The following is an 18,821-nucleotide window of genomic DNA, read 5'->3' on the forward strand; positions in this document are numbered from 1 at the left end:
AGGTGGCAGTGAGCCATCATGGCGCTGCTGCAGTCCAAACTGGGCGATAGAGCGGGACTGTGTCTCAGGAAAACAGAAAGGAAAAAAAAAATAAAGAAAAAGAAAGTACATAAAATTGCTAAATCAAGGAACAGCTTGACAATATATTATTGAGAGAAATAGAGGCAAAGGTGAGCAGACACCAATGTTCACTTAGTGGAACTGCAGTTGTCCCCAGACAAGAGGCTGCTACTTTTCTAAAAGAAACCTATTATTGACCAAAAAAAAAAAAAAAAAAAAGGTGGTTTGTTACAATATACAAATAGCTAAACTTCATATAGCCACGACCCTCTTGCAGCACTGCTCTAAGCCTTTTCCTGCTGTGAAATAGCTACTATTGTTACCACCATTGTAGAGAAAACAGATGCCAGAGGTTGTTGTGGAAGGACCACGGAAACTGACTAGGAAATTGACTTGTAAGTTTAGGACTTAAAGGTTCTTCCTGTTTTGCTCCTTACATTGCCACATTTTAGTTAACATACCTCCTAAAATACTGGTCCTTTCTATATTTGGAGGGACTCGTCTTGCAGTTTGAAGTTTTTTCTTGCACTAAGCATTTGTTCAGAAGATCATGTGCGTTTTATGTCAGCTTAAGTTTAGACATTGTTCAGTAAGGAATGTAAATATGAGCAAACAGTTATCTGATTAAATAGAAAACCTAGAAGAAAAATCACCTATGAGAAAGTCAAGAAAATGTGAACTCTGGATTTGTGGCTATTTTCAGAATATTAATTTTTTGGTATTTAATGGCATTGTGAATATATTTATTTTTAAAAATTCCTTGTCTTCTACAGATACATACGGTAATTAAAAAATGATATGATGTATAGATTTTACTTCAAAATAATTCAGAGGAAGAAGGAATGTATATAAATGAAGTGGGAATATAAATGAAACAAAACTGGCTGTGGCCAGGTGTGGTGGCTCATGCCTGTAATCCCAGCACTTTGGGAGACCGAGGCAGGTGGATCGCCTGAGGTCAGGAGTTCAAGACCAGCCTGGCCAACGTGGTGAAACATCATCTCTACTAAAAATACAACAGTTAGCCGGATATGGTGCTGGGTGCCTGTAATCCCAGCTACTTGGGAGGCTAAGGCAGGAGAATCGCTTGAACCTGAGAGGCAGAATTTGCAGTGAGCCAAGATCATGCCACTGCACTCCAGCCTGGGCGACCACAGCAAAATTCCACCTTTAAAAACAAACAACAACAACAAAAAAACTGTCCATGCCATGAATGAAAAATTGTTGATGATGTGTGTATGTAGGGCAATTATATTATTCTTCTCAACTTTTTTTACATCTGAAACTTTTTATTGAACACATGCACAGGTCCCTTGATAAGTGGGGCTGCTTCCCCATTACTCTCTCAGTAGCCCTTCTGATTTTCACTTCATCTTCATTCTTAGAGACTCTGGATTTTTTTTTTTTTTTTTTGGCAAGTTCAAGTATGTCTTGATCTATGCAAGAACTATCCAGCATGTCTACCTACTGAGCCATATTATCAGAAACAGAGAAAGTGTCCAGATTCTTGTCTTGTCCTGTAAAGATTTTTTAAATTCCAAGAACAGTCACCTTCTACCAGACACTCTGATGTTGGAAGACAAAGCATATTTTGTAAGTGGCATGATTTCTGTGCTCAAGTTTAGAACAAAGCCACAGATTTCAACAACCCAAAAATAACTTACTGGACTCACCAAATTTAGAAAGATGGAGATTATTTAAAAAAAAGAAAACCTTAATTTACTATGTGACCTCTAAGTATCTCAGCTGAAAATTGTAAAGATAGAAAGGTAAATCAAAAGATGCAGATAATCATGCACTTAATGAAGCGCTAAATCAAAGTATTTTTGGCATATGTGAAAGTTTCATTTTATCACATTTTTTACTGGTACTATAGCTATTTGCAAGTACATATAAAACTACAGTGTTAAATATAAACTACCAAAAAGCAACTTTTTTAAAAATTTTATTATTATACTTTAAGTTTTAGGGTACATGTGCACAAAGTGCAGGTTAGTTCCATATGTATACATGTGCCATGTTGGTGTGCTGCACCCATTCACTCATCATTTAGCATTAGGTATATCTCCTAATGCTATCCCTCCCCCTCCCCCCACCCCACAACAGGCCCCGGTGTGTGATGTTCCCCTTCCTGTGTCCATGTGTTCTCATTCTTCAATTCCCACCTATGAGTGAGAATATGCGGTGTTTGTTTTTTTGTCCTTGGGATAGTTTGCTGAGAATGATGGTTTCCAGTTTCATCCATGTCCCTACAAAGGACGTGAACTCATCATTTTTTATGGCTGTATAGTATTCCCTGGTGTATATGTGCCACATTTCCTTAATCCAGTCTATCATTGTTAGACATTTGGGTTGGTTCCAAGTCTTTGCTATTGTGAATGGTGCCACAATAAACGTATGTGTGCATGTGTCTTTATAGCAGCATGATTTATAGTCCTTTGGGTATATACCCAGTAATGGGATGGCTGGGTCAAATGGTATTTCTAGTTCTAGATCCCTGAGGATCTAGACACACTGACTTCCACAATGGTTGAACTAGTTTACAGTCCCACCAACAGTGTAAAAGTGTTCCTCTTTCTCCACATCCTCTCCAGCACCTGTTGTTTCTTGACTGTTTAATGATCGCCATTCTAACTGGTGTGAGATGATATCTCATTGTGGTTTTGATTTGCATTTCTCTGATGGCCAGTGATGATGAGCATTTTTTCATGTGCTTTTTGGCTGCATAAATGTCTTCTTTTGAGAAGTGTCTGTTCATATCCTTTGCCCACTTTTTGATGGGGTTGCTTGTATTTTTCTTGTAAATTTGTTGGAGTTCATTGTAGATTCTGGATATGAGCCCTTTGTGAGATGAGTAGGTTGCGAAAATTTTCTCCCATTTTGTCAAAAAACAGCTTTTTAAGAAATGAGACTAATCTAGCAACTTTATTGAGAGGGCGTGAAGTGTTTGGTTAGGAATGGTGCAATTGGTGGTGGTTGTGGACATGTGAGATGTAAGATGCCTCAACTTCCAATGTTGTTGAGAAGCAATCCAGCTTTCTGAATTATTCTTATGAATTCTGGATTTGAAACAGTAACTTCCCAAATGGCAGGGGCTTTCAGCAGAGAGGAACCTGGAGGGACCCTGTCCCTGACACCTTCTGGGTTGTTAGCTCCAGATCAAAACAACTCCTGATTTGGAAAAAGCTTCTTGAAAAGAAGAGGGGAGGTGACCTTGGTGAAGCCTCTGGGGACATGAGCTGTTTTTAGGGCTTTTGGCAGGAAAAGAGCTTTTGAAAACGGAGATAAGGCATGGTATTAAAAAGGCTTACATTGGAGAAAGAAGTCATAAAACTCCATACAGTTAGGGCAATAGTTTTGTTTTTTACTAGGACAGCATCAGTTTATTGGAGTATTTATGTAACATAAGCAAGGTCTCTTGATATTTTAACAATTAACAACTGGATTTTATTTTCTACTATAGGTGCAGTTTATCATTCTGAATCCAAAGCCAAGGAATATAAACATGTATGCCAACGAGCTTGTCAGAGGGTATGAACACAATGTGTATGATCTATGCATTTCAGTTTTGAACATAAAGCAGTGGCTCTGAGTGCGACCCGGAGGGCGACGCCGCGGCCGCAGCCATGGGTGCTGGGCCTGCAGGGGCGCGGGGGGGAGGGGGGCGCTAGGACCTGCGGGGCTGGGCGGGAGAGAGGGCTGCCGGGACCGGCCCTAGACACTGAGCTGCGGTGGGATCCCCGCCGGCTCTGCGAGGCCCTGCGAGCGCCAGGGAGGCGCCTCGAGGGAGTCGGGCAGCCGCCGGCCACTTCAGGGGGGCCCGCCACTTCAGGGCGGTCGAAAGAGCCTTGGGGGCACATCTCGGGGTGCGGTGACCCGCCCGGCGCATTTCGGGGGTCGGGGCGCATTTGCCAGGGGACATCTGGAGCCCGGCCCTGCTTCTGTCGGGCTCCAGGGTACCCCTGGATGGCTGCGCTGTGCCCTCGCCGGCCGCCCGGGCGCCACAGCGGCTGAGTTCGCCGGGATCGCCGGGCCGCCGCCGCCCTTGCCACCCGCTGCATGCTCGGCGCCCGGTTCGCGGCCCACCTGGACGCACTGGGCCCCCTGGTCCCCTACGTGCAGCCACCGCTGCTGCCCTCTATGTTCTACGTGGGCCTGTTCTTCGTCAATGTGCTGATCCTGTACTACGCCTTCCTCATGGAGTAAGTACATCGTCCTCAACGTGGGCCTCGTCTTCCTGTCCGAGGACATGGACCAGGCGCTGGTGGACCTCGGCGTGCTCTCCGACCCCGGCTCGGGCCTTTACGATGCTGACTCAGAGCTCGACGTCTTTGATGGGTACTTGGAGTAGGGTCTCGACTGCCGTTCCCCTCTTCCCTCCACGATCCGCAACCCACGCCCTGGACCAGCCGCCCAGATCATGCCGCTGCAGCTGGTTGGGGGCACCATCTGGACGGGGATGGTTCCCCAGGAGGAGACCCTCCCCTGCCTCCGAGGCCTGCCTGCTCCCCTCAAAAGCTTCGTGCCAACAGAGAGGTTCCTGTTTGGACCCAGGAGAGTGGAAGAGAGATTGGGACTGAGTGCTGAGGTTAGGAAGGCACCTGCTCCCACAGAAAGGGGAACGCAAGGGGCGTCCCAAGACCTCATCTGCCTGCAGCGTCACACCGATGGCCTGGCCTTGGCTTCTGATTATTTGCAGCTGCCATGGATGTTTGCAGAAACCCAGCCAGAGTTTGCCTCCCTGCACTTCATCCCAGAGCGCACCTGCTTCCCCCACTTCACCTTGGGAGAGGACACTTCAAACTGCGGACACACGCAAAAGCAACTCCCAGCTCCGTTTGATGTGAGTTGAGCCTTCAGGCCAGCTGGGTTTAGCCCGAGGCTGGTCTTAGATGCAGCGACTGTTTCAGGGAGTGACTGAGAAGAAAAAGAAGCTGAGGAAGCTGTTGGGGGGCTGAGGATGGGATTCTCGCTTCTTCATTTCAGGTTACTCGTTCTTCAGCAAGTTGGCAAAACAGATATCATGCTGGTGAGTGCCACGTTGCTCCCCTGGCTGGAAATGCTTTTATGAAAGTATGAGTGTTGTGCCTACTTAATTCTGATAAACCTGTTTAAGCAATACTTAGGAGGCTGACTTCTTTGGATTAAAAAAATGTATGCAACTCCAAAAAAAAAAAAAAGAAATTCAACATTTAAAAGTTTCATTTCAAGGGCAGTCTTCCGGTTTGGACTACGAAATTATTTTGCTTGTTTTTGTAGGGGATCGTTTTGTGTTGTTTTGTGTCTTTCTCCACATGATGCTTAGCTGTTTCCCCACTTCCCAGATTAAAGTCTGTATTTTTGTAATTGTGGGCACACAATCATATCTCTTTAATCTTTGCAACGATGTTGAACTTCTGTAGACAGAAGGATAGAGAAAACAGCTTGAAGGCAGTGTGTTTTTCCATGAAGGGAAAAAAAAATAAATAAATTAAAATGGGTGCTTTTTTAAGAGAGATTGTCCTATACTTTTTCATTCTGTTTTTCATCACGTAGTTTGTATCATAGCAAGTTCATTGTCATTCCAGAGTTCAGCTTTGCCCTTGTACTCAGTTGTGCTTTTTTCCTATTGGTTTTTGAGGTTTTGCTAAATTGTTGAATATTTAATGTGGGGACAGTAATGGACTCAGAAGAAATGTTTTTTATTTTGATTCTTACTAGTCTTGTAGGCAAACCTTCCATTACTTTTTATGCAAATAGAATCTAGTTGAATATTGTATATCAAATAAATATGCGTCTCTCTCTGCTCTTTTCATTGATATTTACATAACTTTAAAAAGATTATACTTTATCAGAGATTCAAGCTTTTTCTTATGAATGAAGCCCTATAAATAAGAATATTTTGTTACAGGGATTTTGTTCTTTTGAAATTTGTAATAATAAAGCTAAAAGTTCTCTAAGCTGTTTTAATATTTTTTCTTACTTTTCAAAGTGTGAAATTTTTCTATCATCTGAAAATAAATTTTATATAACTATAGTCCTAGAAATCTAATACATTTGAATTGTATATTTAGTCTCTTTAATATTTCCAATGAATACACTTCTTAAAAGTTTTAATTAGGAATACAGTTCTTAGTTTTTGAGCTTTCTCTTTGTTGACTAAATTGAAACGTTAATAATTTATTTGTAAATGACTTTTCCTTCTCTCTCTTTTCCTCTCCTAATTTATGCTCAAGGCCAGGTGATTTTATAGACCTTTATTCTGTGTAGTTTGTATTACAAAATAATATGTTACATCTTGAGTTAGAATTTACATGATAGTATCCAAAATGTTTTTGTCAAATGTGTGCTTTCATCCTCAGATTCTGGCGCCCCTGTGACTCAGAGTCACTTCTTTTTAGGTATGGAGAGTATTAACAGGGGGAGGAGAAATGATTCGTTTGAGATTTAGTTATCTATATAAAATACGAATTGTCAGGATATTTGAACCAAACTGGGTCATACAATTTCTGTGGCTATTTGAATAGCCTTACAATGAATTAAGCTTACTAAATTCCTTGTACTTTTCATTTAATAGCTAGATGTTATTGTTTTAATTTGAAGAATATTAAGTGAGCCATATTACCAATGAACCTGAATATAAACACTTGCTTGTTTTTCATCTGAGTAGTTTATGTCTTAAAGTATGGAATGGAACTAGTGGTCAATTTTTATTAATCTAAGTGTCTCCCATACTTCTATAAGCTTTTGGAAAGTTTGAGAAGTTGTGATTTTGCGATGAATAATCTCTCCCCTTGGTTTCATAGGCAATTGAAAAGCTGCAGGCCGGTGCTCTTGCAACTGACGCAGTCACTGCAGCACTGGTGGAACTTGAGGTATTTCTTTTCTCTGTTTTATTGAAAATATTTGTGAGTTTATCTTTATTGTTCTTAAATGACATGAAACTGTTGAGTTAGTCAACCATAAATTATATGACCAGAGTTGCCCACCAGTATTAGCACAGTTATGAAGAAGCCTATGATATTGTTGTTTTCATTGGTGACTTTTCTGAGTAATATAAAAGTTGGTTAAATTCCTTTCTTTTCTTGATTTTTTTTTGTGAGATTCATGAATACAAAAGTTAGTGATTGGATACTTAAGTTTCTCATTTTCAGTAGGAAAATCCTTGAAGTTAACCCCCAAAAAGTGATGTATGTTCTGTTGTTTAAAAATAAATTCCAACTGTCTAGAAGTGCCTAAAGTAGAAGGGGAAGATTCTTCACGAACGTAACAGTTAGATATATACCCTGAAATTGTGTGCTGTGAAGTGTGCCTTGTCCCAGTGTTATGGTTAGGTTTGTCCCCAGTTTACTGTGGACATCGAATAATTGAGTGGGGAGGCTCTCATGTTTGCCATAATTTTTTATACTCTAGAGTGAGGTCCTCTCAGTTCTCTTGATTTGGACCCTTGATGAATTTGTGCAGGGGATATTGAGGTCTTCAGAAGATTGACTTGCTGCTCAAACTTGGAGAAGATAGATTTGTGTCTATCAGTTGAGAGGATTATCGTGAAAAATATTTTTCTGGTTGAGAATACTCCTTAGGGAATGACAAAACAATGATGAGTTTGAGGGAGGAGATGATAGTTAAAGTCGACATTTCCAGGTTGACTGGGTTGTGGCCCTTGTATTCAGGCTCTCATACCAAGGCACGCACCCTTTCATGCCTTTTCTTGTGAAAATTGCCCAGGTGTTTACCAAAAGTCCTAGCCGTGTTTTCTGTATATTCTCATGCTTAATTGTGGACCTGAGCTTTTGATCATGCTTTGTAGATTTTAATTTCTCTTGGTAATGTCAGGTTGGTCCTAATGTAGTCAAGGAAGGTGAAAGTATATGGTGGGCACCTAGTTCTATTGAATCTTACATGGGGATGTGTGATGCCCTCCTAATATGACTGATACATTTCATGCCAGCTCTACCAGTCATTAGCCATGTGTCCATGGGTGTGGCACAGTCTGTCCTTGACTCAGTTTCCCTATTTATGAGGATAATAATTCCCACTTCACAGAGTTGTGAAGATAACTGAGTTCATATATGACTAATACAGGACAGTGTGTGGTACGTAGTAAGCACCCATAACTTAGCAATTATTACAGTTATGAGGTGCTTTGGAAGTAGTATGTATGAGATGAATATTTATGGTAACAATGACAAGTTTTACAGCATCAAAGAAAGGTTAATTATATGTTGAGGATAAGAGGAGAAAAATGACATAAGAAAGAAGATAGATGTATTTACCACCAAATGTTACCTTTACTCAAAACAGACACACAAAGAGGGCTTCATCTAACTTAACTAATTCAATTGTTAGTTGAAAATTACTTGCATGGAGTCAGCATAGGTTTGGGAAAGAAGGTTATTGAGTAGCTGGAGAATATACTAGAATGGCAACCATGAATGCAAAACTGAATAAAATTAAGTTTCTCTTTTTATCTTAGAATAACTTTAATTTTCCTAAGTCATACTTATATATCATGTTTAATATTTTATTCTATTTTCCCCTAGTGTTGAATCTGACTTTTAAGGGGTTTACTTATTTATACTTAAAAATGATAAGAATACATTTTGAAATAATGAGTTTCTCCTGAGTAAATGGACTTATAGTTTTGAATAACTTGTGTTTTTTTAAGAGTGTGGATATGAATTTAAAGGAAAAACATTTCTTGTTCTATTATTTTTGATTGGAATAAGTCATAAGGATAATGGTAGCGTAGAATTCTTCCCCAAGTGACTTTAGTGCATCCCACACCTCAACTTTTAGTTATTTTATTTTTTATATATATATATATATATATATATTTTTTTTTTTTTTTTGAGATGGATTCTCACTCTGTAGCCCAAGCTGGAGTGCAGTGGTGCGATCTTGGCTCACTGCAACCTCTGCCTCCCAGGCTGAAGTGATTCTTGTGCCTCAGCTTCCCACGTAGCTGGGACTACAGGCATGCACCACCACACCCAGCTAATTTTTGTATTTTTTTTTTTTTAGCAGAGATGGGGTTTCACCATGTTGACCAGGGTGGTCTTGAACTCCTGAGCTCAGGTGATCCACCTACCTCGGCCTCCCAAAGTGCTGCGATTACAGGTGTGAGCCACTGTGCCTGGCCTCAACTTTTGATTATTAAATTTGTGGAAGAATTTCAATTATCTTTAACAATTAACTTTTCTATGGACTCTTTGATTGAAATATATGTTAATAGTTTAAGGTTAAGCTTACACTAACAGGAAGAATTTTCCTAAATCTTAAGAATTATGTTGGAAATCATGCTTATACTGCCCCCTGCAGTTTCTCTCACCTTGAATAATTGTGATTCATTACCTTAAAACAGGATAGGTTTTCAGATGGACTTCAGTTGGGGAAGTATTGTAATAGCTTGGGTCAATGGAAAGATGTAAGAAGATTGGATTCTAATATTTGCTGTACTTAGAGAAATACAAGTAGCAGTATTGAGTCCTTTCAGAATACTGAAAAATGCTGAGAAAAATTCTGGAGAGCCTTATTAATAATGCATTATGTTTAATTTGAGAATAAACACTTACCTTAGTTTTGGTCAGTCTATTCAGTTAAGTCATGTCTGGATTATTGAACAGATGCAAACAGTCATTGTTCTTTTCTCTTTAGACTTTGGGATATACTTTTTGATTTAAAAAATGATGTTCTTGCCACTGAGCTTAAGGAAACAATACATAAACATATTTTTAAAACTTGCCCGTTATGAATTGATATGAATTCCTTAAATACTAATTGTGGATTGAAATGACTGAAATGTTTTAATGGTCTTTATTGCCTAGAAAGAGTATCTGGCCGTATATTTTAAAAATGTGATAATTTGTATTTTCCCAAATAGTGAAAAGTATACTGATCTTAACTCCATGCAGTGGAGGAGGAAGAGACAAGGCAAAAGAAATGTGTGTGTGTGTGTGTGTGTGTGTGTATAGTAGTGTGTTCCACACACACTAAAGGGAATTATGCAGACATATCATTTTTTAGCTTTTCTTAGAGACTGATAATTTTGTGTGGTTTTATTTTTCTTTACCACCACTACAGACAAGTGATGTCATCTTAAGACTGTCACTTCTGGACAACAGAATGAGGTGTTTTCTTCATTTAAGTAAAGGAGGGGCAGGTGCAAAAGTTCTATCTATTAAATTGACCACCTTCTCCCTTTAGAGTTTTGGGAGGGAAGGTGGCTGCTTCTGTATGAGAGGTTTTCTGCAGTGTGGAAATGCAAATGATATTACTCCAAAGTATATTTTGTTTATCTTCAAAATGTAGGGAAGGAAATGGAAAGGTCAGTTTATAGATCATATTTTAATGATTTATTGGTAAGTTGATTCATTCATGTTGTTTCATATAGCTTTTTTGAGATTATCTTAATAACTGATGAGAAAGTGAATTCTGTTCACTGGATGGTATAACTCTGGTTTCACTCACAGCAGAGAAGATTAATATTGTGAAAGAATTTGGTCTTCATATTTGGGACTATACATTTGGATGCCAGTTGCTTTTTTGGCTGCTTTTGAAATAGTTTTGGATCAAGTAGTGACAGTGGATTTAAGATTCCAGACCATAATTTTGCATATTTCACATGGTAAAACTTCTAATGTGAATTTCTTTTTTGAGAAAATTGGATATAGAACTGGGTGAGTCATGATGCTACCATTTTCTTAGGATTGTTTCTAAAGTAGAAAGTGTTTCATGGATTCTGTTAGAAAATGAACTATTTATAAAATACTGCCTGAAGCTCCTTTTGCACAATGGTGTTTTTTCTTAAAAAGTACAAAGACCTGGTTGAAAAAAGTCTAATGAGTAATAATAGGTGAAATATGAATGACAGACTTTTGGAAGGCAATTTATAATCTTTTGTGAGAAAACTGATGAATTTCGCAGAGGTTTTGAAGATCTTGTTGTAACCTTTGAGAAATTCTGGTTAATTCATTCTGAAAACTGATTATTTTGGTAGGTAGAATACCGTGTATTAAGAATAGTGATAGGGGCCGGGCACAGTGGCTCACGCCTGTAATCCCAGCACTTTGGGAGGCCGAAGCGGACGCATCACGAGGTCAGGAGATCAAGACCAGCCTGGTCAATATGGTGAAACCCCGTCTCTAATAAAAATACAAAAATTAGCCGGGCATGGTGGCGCGTTCCTGTAATCCCAGCTAGTTGGGAGGCTGAGGCAGAAGAATTGCTTGAACTGGGACCCAGGAGGCAGAGGTTGCAGTGAGCTGAGACTGTGCCACTGCACTCCAGCCTGGGCTACGGACTGAGACTCCGTCTAAAAGAAAAAAAAAAAAAAAGAATAGTGATAGGAATATAGGAATAGCTTTTACGTTTTATGTAGTAAAAGGCAAATTATACAGGTTCCTTTGTTAAAAATCTTCTGTTGAACTTCTGTTATTAAAAATGGACTGTGAAGTTTTTTATTCACTTAATTCATGCTTTAAAGCTCCCTATGGTCAGGGGAGATGCTAATTCATGGTTAAAACTCGTTTCTTGTCCAAATGCTTTAGCGTTTATAGGGCAGATTATATTGGGCCAAGTTTTTAGTCATTCTGTTAAAAACAGTTCATCGTCTTTGGATCTCTGTGTAATACAAATATTGCTTGCTTGTAAACTCTAGGGAAGTCCTTTAAGAACAACTTGTTCAGATGACTGATATTTTGGTATGTAAGAGAAAGAAAGTAGGTATTTTCATTATACATCTATATTATTATATATAATACTGTTATACATTTGTCTGTATCTTTGTTGTTGTTGTTGAGACAGATTCTTGCTCTGTCGCCCAGGTTGGAGTGCAGTGGTATGATCTCGGCTCACTGCAATCTCTACCTCCCGGGTTCAAACGATTTTCATGCCTCAGCCTCCTGAGTAGTTGGGACTACAGGTGTGCGCCACCACACCTGGCTAATTTTGTTGTGTTTTTAGTAGAGACGGGGTTTTGCCATGTTGCCCAGGCTGGCCTCAAGCTCCTGGCCTCAAGTGATCCATCTGCCTTGGCCTCCCAAAGTGCTGGGATGACAGGTGTGAGCCACTGTGCCCAGCCAGGTCTGCATTTCTTTAAGGCAGGGATCTCCAGCATGGGAATGTTGGTCACACTCTGAGTAGTTCATTGTGAGTGGACCCCAGCCCAGGCCTCTTGCGCAGCTGCAGGAATAGGCCATATTCTCTTCCCTGGGCTTTATACTTCTGGCTGGAATTGTCTGTGTGCCTCGGGGGATAGAAGACACTTCTAAGCCCTGCCAGTCCTTGAAACGCCTAGTGGTCATGGAGATGGTGTGGCTTCCTGATGGCATATGGGCATACCTAGGATGGAAGGGGACATTGGGAAGAGCTGATACATTTCCCTTTTCCCTCACCAAACTTATAACAAGTTTTCTTGTGAGCAGATGCCTAACCACACCCTGCTCCCTACCCTACTTCAGTCATTTGGTTTTTATTGCAAAAAAGGAGGGGCATCTACTTTAAGGTCGTTTCTGTGATTTGGGAAGTTTAAAATTATTTAAATAAACGAGCATCTCGTTTCCTGTACATTTTTATTTTTGTAGAAATTATATTTTCATACGCAGAGTGGTCCCTTGCTCTTTCCCCAGCACCCCCTGCACCCCAGTAGAGCTGACCACACTGGAAAGACAGCTTGATGCATTTAGCTCACATTTACGTAAGTGCTCGTTAACTATAATGTGGCTGGTGAGTCTAATTTTAGACCTACCACCCTTGAAAATCTCATTTTTCTTTTCCATTGATAATATCTTTTATTCTCTGTAAGGGGAGTGGGATGTGTTTCTACGTATGTGAAGTAGAAGATTTACCTTTTTTCTTTTGTAGTACTTACAATGTTTTCATTGCATGAAATTTGAGTTTTGACCTTAGGTGCTCTTTTTTCCTTAACTTGGTATTATTGATGATTTCAAAGATCCTATTTTGCCTGTCTGTTTAGCAGTATTCCCAGTGGTGCTTCAGTATTTCTGTGTATTCCAGCTGTTTATGGAGTCTTTATGTTTCTCTGCATTTTTTATTTTTTGAGGTGTACACACACAGTTATGCTTCATGGAGTTGCATCCAGCCAAGTATCCATGTTCTTCTTGTGAAGAGGCAGAGAAAATCACCTCTCCCAACAATTTCCACCTTCTGAACAAGGGAAATGTATCCTGAAGAGCTGTACGCAGATGGGAGGCAACTTGTTTGCTTGTTCTGCTGCTAGAGCATTGATTTAATTAGAAGACAGGCTGTGGGTGGCCATGTGCAGACAAAGAAGCACCAGACAGAGCCCGTTTAGCCTGGGACAGTAAGGGTAAGTTACACTCTTTTTAAAACACTTTTTTGAGTACTGATGCTGATTCTTGCCTTCAGTACTAAGGGGCAACTTGTAACTTAACTGTTTGTGTTTACACATAGATACATCTGTTCTTTTTCTGAGACCCTAGAAATGACACATGCTCTCTAGCACAAAGTACCTGCACAATGGAAAAGCAGTGATTTCTTCCCCAACCACCCTTTTTTTTTTAAGAATAAAAAGAAAATGGAATCAATGATTACATTCTTGATTAATTTTACACTGTAGCAAACCCGGTGTTAGCATTTGACCAAGTCAAAACACTTAAGTATAGAGCTTGTCATGCTTTTACTTTGTAGTAATGGGAACGTGAGAAACGATTTTAGCCTTTTCCAGCCATTTCTTGATAAGGTATGTGGGTCTCATCGGATATATTCATCCTGGCCGAACCTAGTAGAAGAGAGGGTCCGAGATCAGACCTAGCAGTTCCTGAGGAGCATGGAACTCTATATGTGTGCCCTTGTTTTTCTCTGGGAGTTGTTACTCTCAAAAATATACTTCATTTTGGAATTCAGTTTTGAGCTACCTAAAGCCACATATGGTAGTGTGGTGGAGTTAGTGGAAATCCTGTGTTTTTGACTATGTGGAAGCAATTTAGACTTTTGGATTTTTGAGTGTAAAATGTCTTCTAGTCCTATATTAATAGGGATATTACACAAAAGGGATTTAATTAGATTCATTGGTCCTAGGATTTATAGTGTTGTGATTTTTGAATCTGTGTGTGTGTGTGTGTGTGTGTGTATATTTGTGTTTGTTTGGATCTGTATCATTTGTGGCATCAGGTTTATACCTTAGCATCTACTGTTTTGGTTTGTTTTGCTCTTGGTAATGAAGGAAGTAGGCTAAAAAGATTTTTCTATGTTTGGAAAATCACAGGCTGGTATGATGGTGTTTAATTTCAAAGACTACCTTTTGATTTTAAGTTTTTTTCCATCTCTCAAACCCACCCCTTTATTCAGAATCTGGAAAAGAATGAGGAAGAAACTTAAGTTACATAATTTTTAAGATTCTCGGCCTGGCACGGTGGCTCACACCTGTAATCCCAGCACTTTGGGAGGCCAAGACGGGCAGATCACGAGGTCAGGAGATCGAGACCATCCTGGCTAACACGGTGAAACCCCGTCTCTACTAAAAATACAAAAAATTAGCCAGGTGTGGTGGCGGGTGCCTGTAGTCCCAGCTACTTGGGAGGCTGAGGCAGGAGAATGGCATGAACCCAGGAGATGGAGCTTGCAGTGAGCCGAGATCGCGCCACTGCATTCCAGCCTGGGCGACAGAGCGAGACTCCGTCTCAAAACAAAACAAAACAAAACAAACAAAAAACCAGATTCTCATCGAGATTCTAAATCTTGCTTTCCTCTCTTTCTTTCTCTTTCATGTGTTCATTACCTAAGTGTTAGAATAATGAAGGATTGTATTTCACTGTAGAAATCAGCTTAAAGTTGAATCTTAGACATACCAATTGACAAAAGTTCTTTGGCCATTCCCATTGCCAGGCAGTTTTTACTGGCAGTCATTCTCACTCAGGGTCCAGCCTCCTGCATGGTGTACACATTTCCTGACAGCTCTTGACACGCATGTACTGTAACACAGGACATCAACACTATAACACATTCATAGTGGGGAATTTATTTATGTTTCCTTTTTCTGGAGTATGTGCAAATGTAAGCATATTTTCTAGTGGGTTGGAAGTCTTTTTATTAAAAAAACCTTAGTAGAGGACTTAAAAGTTACTAGTTATCCCTCTTTCCTCTCCAGTTCTGACCATGTCATTTGATAAAAGGATGGTTTAAATTATTATAATTCCATGGTCTGTTAGGTTCTTCTTGAGTGATATTTCCATATTATTATCAATATGGTTAAAAGGTATAATTATTTAGGTTGAAGGGAAGTATAAATAGATGTATACAACAGATGGTAGCCTCTAGCTGAGATCCCAAGGAGAATATTCTGTTACTGGGAAAGGGTGATTATGTGTTTATTTAGCAAACACAAAGTGTTTACCATGTGCCAGGCACTCTTTAGGCACTTTACAAATATTGGCTCATTAGTTTTCACAAGTGCCCTGAGATGGGTACTGTTGTTAGCCCTATTTGATGAGGATACTGATGCACAGAGTGGTTAAGTAATTTCCTCAAGGTCACATAGCTAGGAAGTGTTGGAGCCAGAAATGGAATCCTGCTGCCGTGACCCACTCAGTCAATTTTTTTTTTTTTTTTGAGACCGAGTCTTGCTCTATTGCCCAGGCTGCAGTGCAGTGGTGCAATCTCGGCTCACTGCAATCTCCGCCTCCTGGGTTCAGACTATTCTTCTACCTCAGCCTCCCCAGTAGCTGAGACTACAGGCTCCTACCATTACACTGGCTAATTTTTGTATTTTTAGTAGAGATGGGGTTTCTCCAAGTTGGCCAGACTGGTCTTGAACTCCTGACCTCAGGTGAGCCGCCTGCCTCGGCCTCCCAAAGTGCTGGGATTACAGGCCTTAGCCACTGCTCCCGGCCCCTCATTCAGTTTAATCAACAAATGAACAGCGTCACTGAAGATCCCTCAAACTCAGTGATGAACACATCTGAAAAAGTTAAAGAAAATTAAGTTCAAAGAAGAAACTTTTCCTTGTCACCATTGTCCGTGAATGTAGTGATCTAAAAATTCTCTTTATCGTTGTGCTTTAAATAGTGATTTAGTTTTGATCTTTAAATGTCAATAGACTATTGATATTTTGATCTTTAAATATCAAATATGTATAGATATGTGAATATTGGAAAGAAAACATGAATAGTCACTTTTACAGTTCGGGTTTTTGTCTTAAAATTTTGTTGTAATTTCTCTTCCTAATCTTAGATCTGTTTGAGAAGATGGTTCCTGTGTCAGTACAGCAGTCTTTGGCTGCCTGTGATCAGAGGAAAGCCGATTTGTTAACAGATCAATTGCTCAGATGAGAGAAGCCACCACTTTGGCAAATGGGTAGGTAGAGCTTAATTTTAGAGCCTAAAGTTTTCCATTTGGTCATTCTTTAGTTTATGAACATTTTAGTTTCTGAGCTTAGAGCTAAATGCCAAGAGTATATAAAATGGAAAATGTAGACACACACTTACAACTATTTTTGGTGGACACTGTATTTATGAAGCTCTAGCAAATATAGTTGGAAGAAATTATAGAAACAAGGTGAGGATATTTGACTAAAAATTTGTATTTTAAGAGATATTTATTTGGGGGAAATGAGAAGTAGAAATGAACTCAGATACATGGTACGTTTAGTGTTCTGAACCAATTTTTGTTTCTGATGGATTGAATACTAAGAAAATAATTCATTGGTTTAAAAAATTTTTAGATATATTTTGCACACACAAAATACACCTATTCTAAGTACACAGTTCAATTATTATTATATGTATGTATATGTGTATGTGTGTATATATATTTTGTTTGTTTGTTTGTTTTGTTTTGTTTTTTGGGACAGGGTCTTATTGTCACCAGGCTGGAGTGCAGTGGTGTAAACATTAAACATGGCTCACTGCAATCTCAACCTTCTGGGCTCAGGTGATCCTCCTGCCTCAGCCTCCTGTGTAGCTGAGGCCACAGGTGCAAGCCACCGCACCTGGCTAATTTTTTCATTTTTTATAGAGACGAGATCTCGCTTTGTTGCCCAGGCTGGTCTTGAACTCCTGGGCTCCTGGTCTTGAACTCCTGGGCTCAAGTGATCCTCTTGCCTTGACCTCCCAAAGTGCTGGGATTACAGGCATGAGCCACCATGCCTGGCTACTTAGTTAGTTTTGATAAGTGTATGTACCCATGTAACCGGCACTATGATTAAGATAGAGAACATTACTGTTACCCTAAAAAAATTCTCTCATGCCCCTTTCCCAGTCCTCCTTCTCCTGGCCCCTGGCCACTATTGATCTGCTCCCTGTCTTAAGTTTAGTTTTACTTTTTATACAATTTAAAATACATGTAATCATTCTAGCATATACATATACAGTACTTACAGTATGTACAGTATATACTTAGAATGTGTTTTGCTTTTTTTCACTTAGTTACTGTTTTTGAGATTCATCTATATTATGTGTATCAGCTTGAGTCTTTTCTATGGCTGAGCAGTATTCCATTTTATGGTTATGGAGTAGTATTCCATTTTATGGTTATAGAGCAGTTTGTTAACTCTTTCACCTGTTAATGGACATTTCAGTTTCTATGAACATTCGTGTATAAATCTTCATGTGGACATATTTTAGTTCTCTTGGGTAAATACTTAGGTAGGAGTGGAATTGTTAGGTTGTGTGGTTAGCATATTTAATTTTACATGAAATTGCCAGGTTGTTTTCCAAAGTGGTTGTTCCATTTTATATCCTATCTGCACCGTTTGAGAAATACAGTTGTTCTGCATCCTCACCAATACTTGGTACCGTCAGTCTTTTTAGTTTTAGCTGCTTTAGTGTGTGTGTAGCAGAATCTCACTGTGATTTAATTTGCATTCTCCTAATTACTAATGATACTGAACAGCTTTTCATGTGCTTACCAGCCATTCATATCTTTTCTGTAAAGTGTCTATTGAAATCTTTTTCTCAGTTTTTAAAACTGAGTTTTCTTAATATTTAAAGAGTTCTTTACATATTTTGGAGGCAAGTCCTTTGTCAGATACATACAATTGAGAATATAGTTGACCCTGAACAACATAGGGGTTATGGGTGCTGACCCCCCTGCACAGTCAAATCTGCATATAACTTCTGAGTCCCCAAAACTTAACTACTAATAGCCTGCTGTTGACCAGAAGCCTTACTGATAACATAAACAGTCAATTAACACATATTTTGTATATGTATTGTATAGTATATTCTTATAATAAATAAGCTGGAGAAAAAATGCTGTTAAGAAAATCATAAGGAAGAGAAAATATATTTACTATGATTAAATGGAAGTGGATCATCATAAAGGTCTTCGTCCTTGTCTATTTCATGTTTGAGTAGGCTGAAGAAGAGGAGGAAGGAGGGTTGGTCTTGCTGTCTTAGAGGTGGCAAAGGTGAAAGAGGTGAAAGTCCACATATACATGGACTCACGTAGTTCAAATCTGTGTTGTTCAGGGGCCAGCTGTATTTCTCTCGTAGTTGGCTTGCCTTTTCATGTTTTTAGTTTTGATTAATGCATGGATTTTACCATCATTTTTCTTGAACAAGAAAGGAATGTAAGTTTACTCTAGCATATGATAAACAGGCAGTCTGAGATTTTACAGAGCTTCTTTTCTGAGGAGTTCATTGTATTCCATCATTTCATTTGCCTTTTTTCTTTACATAGTAGGTAGGGATATGTACCTCCCTTCCCCATCATGTAAATGAAATAACTGAGGAATTGTTAGTGTGCTACAAAACCAAGAACAGATGAAGATTCTGTAATGAAGACTTAGATCATCTATCTTC

At 39.4% G+C, this 18,821-nt stretch overlaps 2 pseudogenes; both read left to right on the plus strand.

Annotated features, from left to right (window-relative positions):
- The first annotated feature begins 4,034 nt into the window (after nucleotides 1-4,034).
- Nucleotides 4,035-5,244, plus strand: LOC134757234 (dexamethasone-induced protein-like; annotated as a pseudogene).
- The window catches only part of LOC134757265 (programmed cell death 6-interacting protein-like), a 28,157-nt pseudogene continuing 13,816 nt past the window's right edge, over nucleotides 4,481-18,821 (plus strand).

This window comes from Gorilla gorilla, chromosome 16 (assembly GCF_029281585.2).
Source record: "Gorilla gorilla gorilla isolate KB3781 chromosome 16, NHGRI_mGorGor1-v2.1_pri, whole genome shotgun sequence".
In the NCBI taxonomy this organism is placed as follows: domain Eukaryota; kingdom Metazoa; phylum Chordata; class Mammalia; order Primates; family Hominidae; genus Gorilla; species Gorilla gorilla.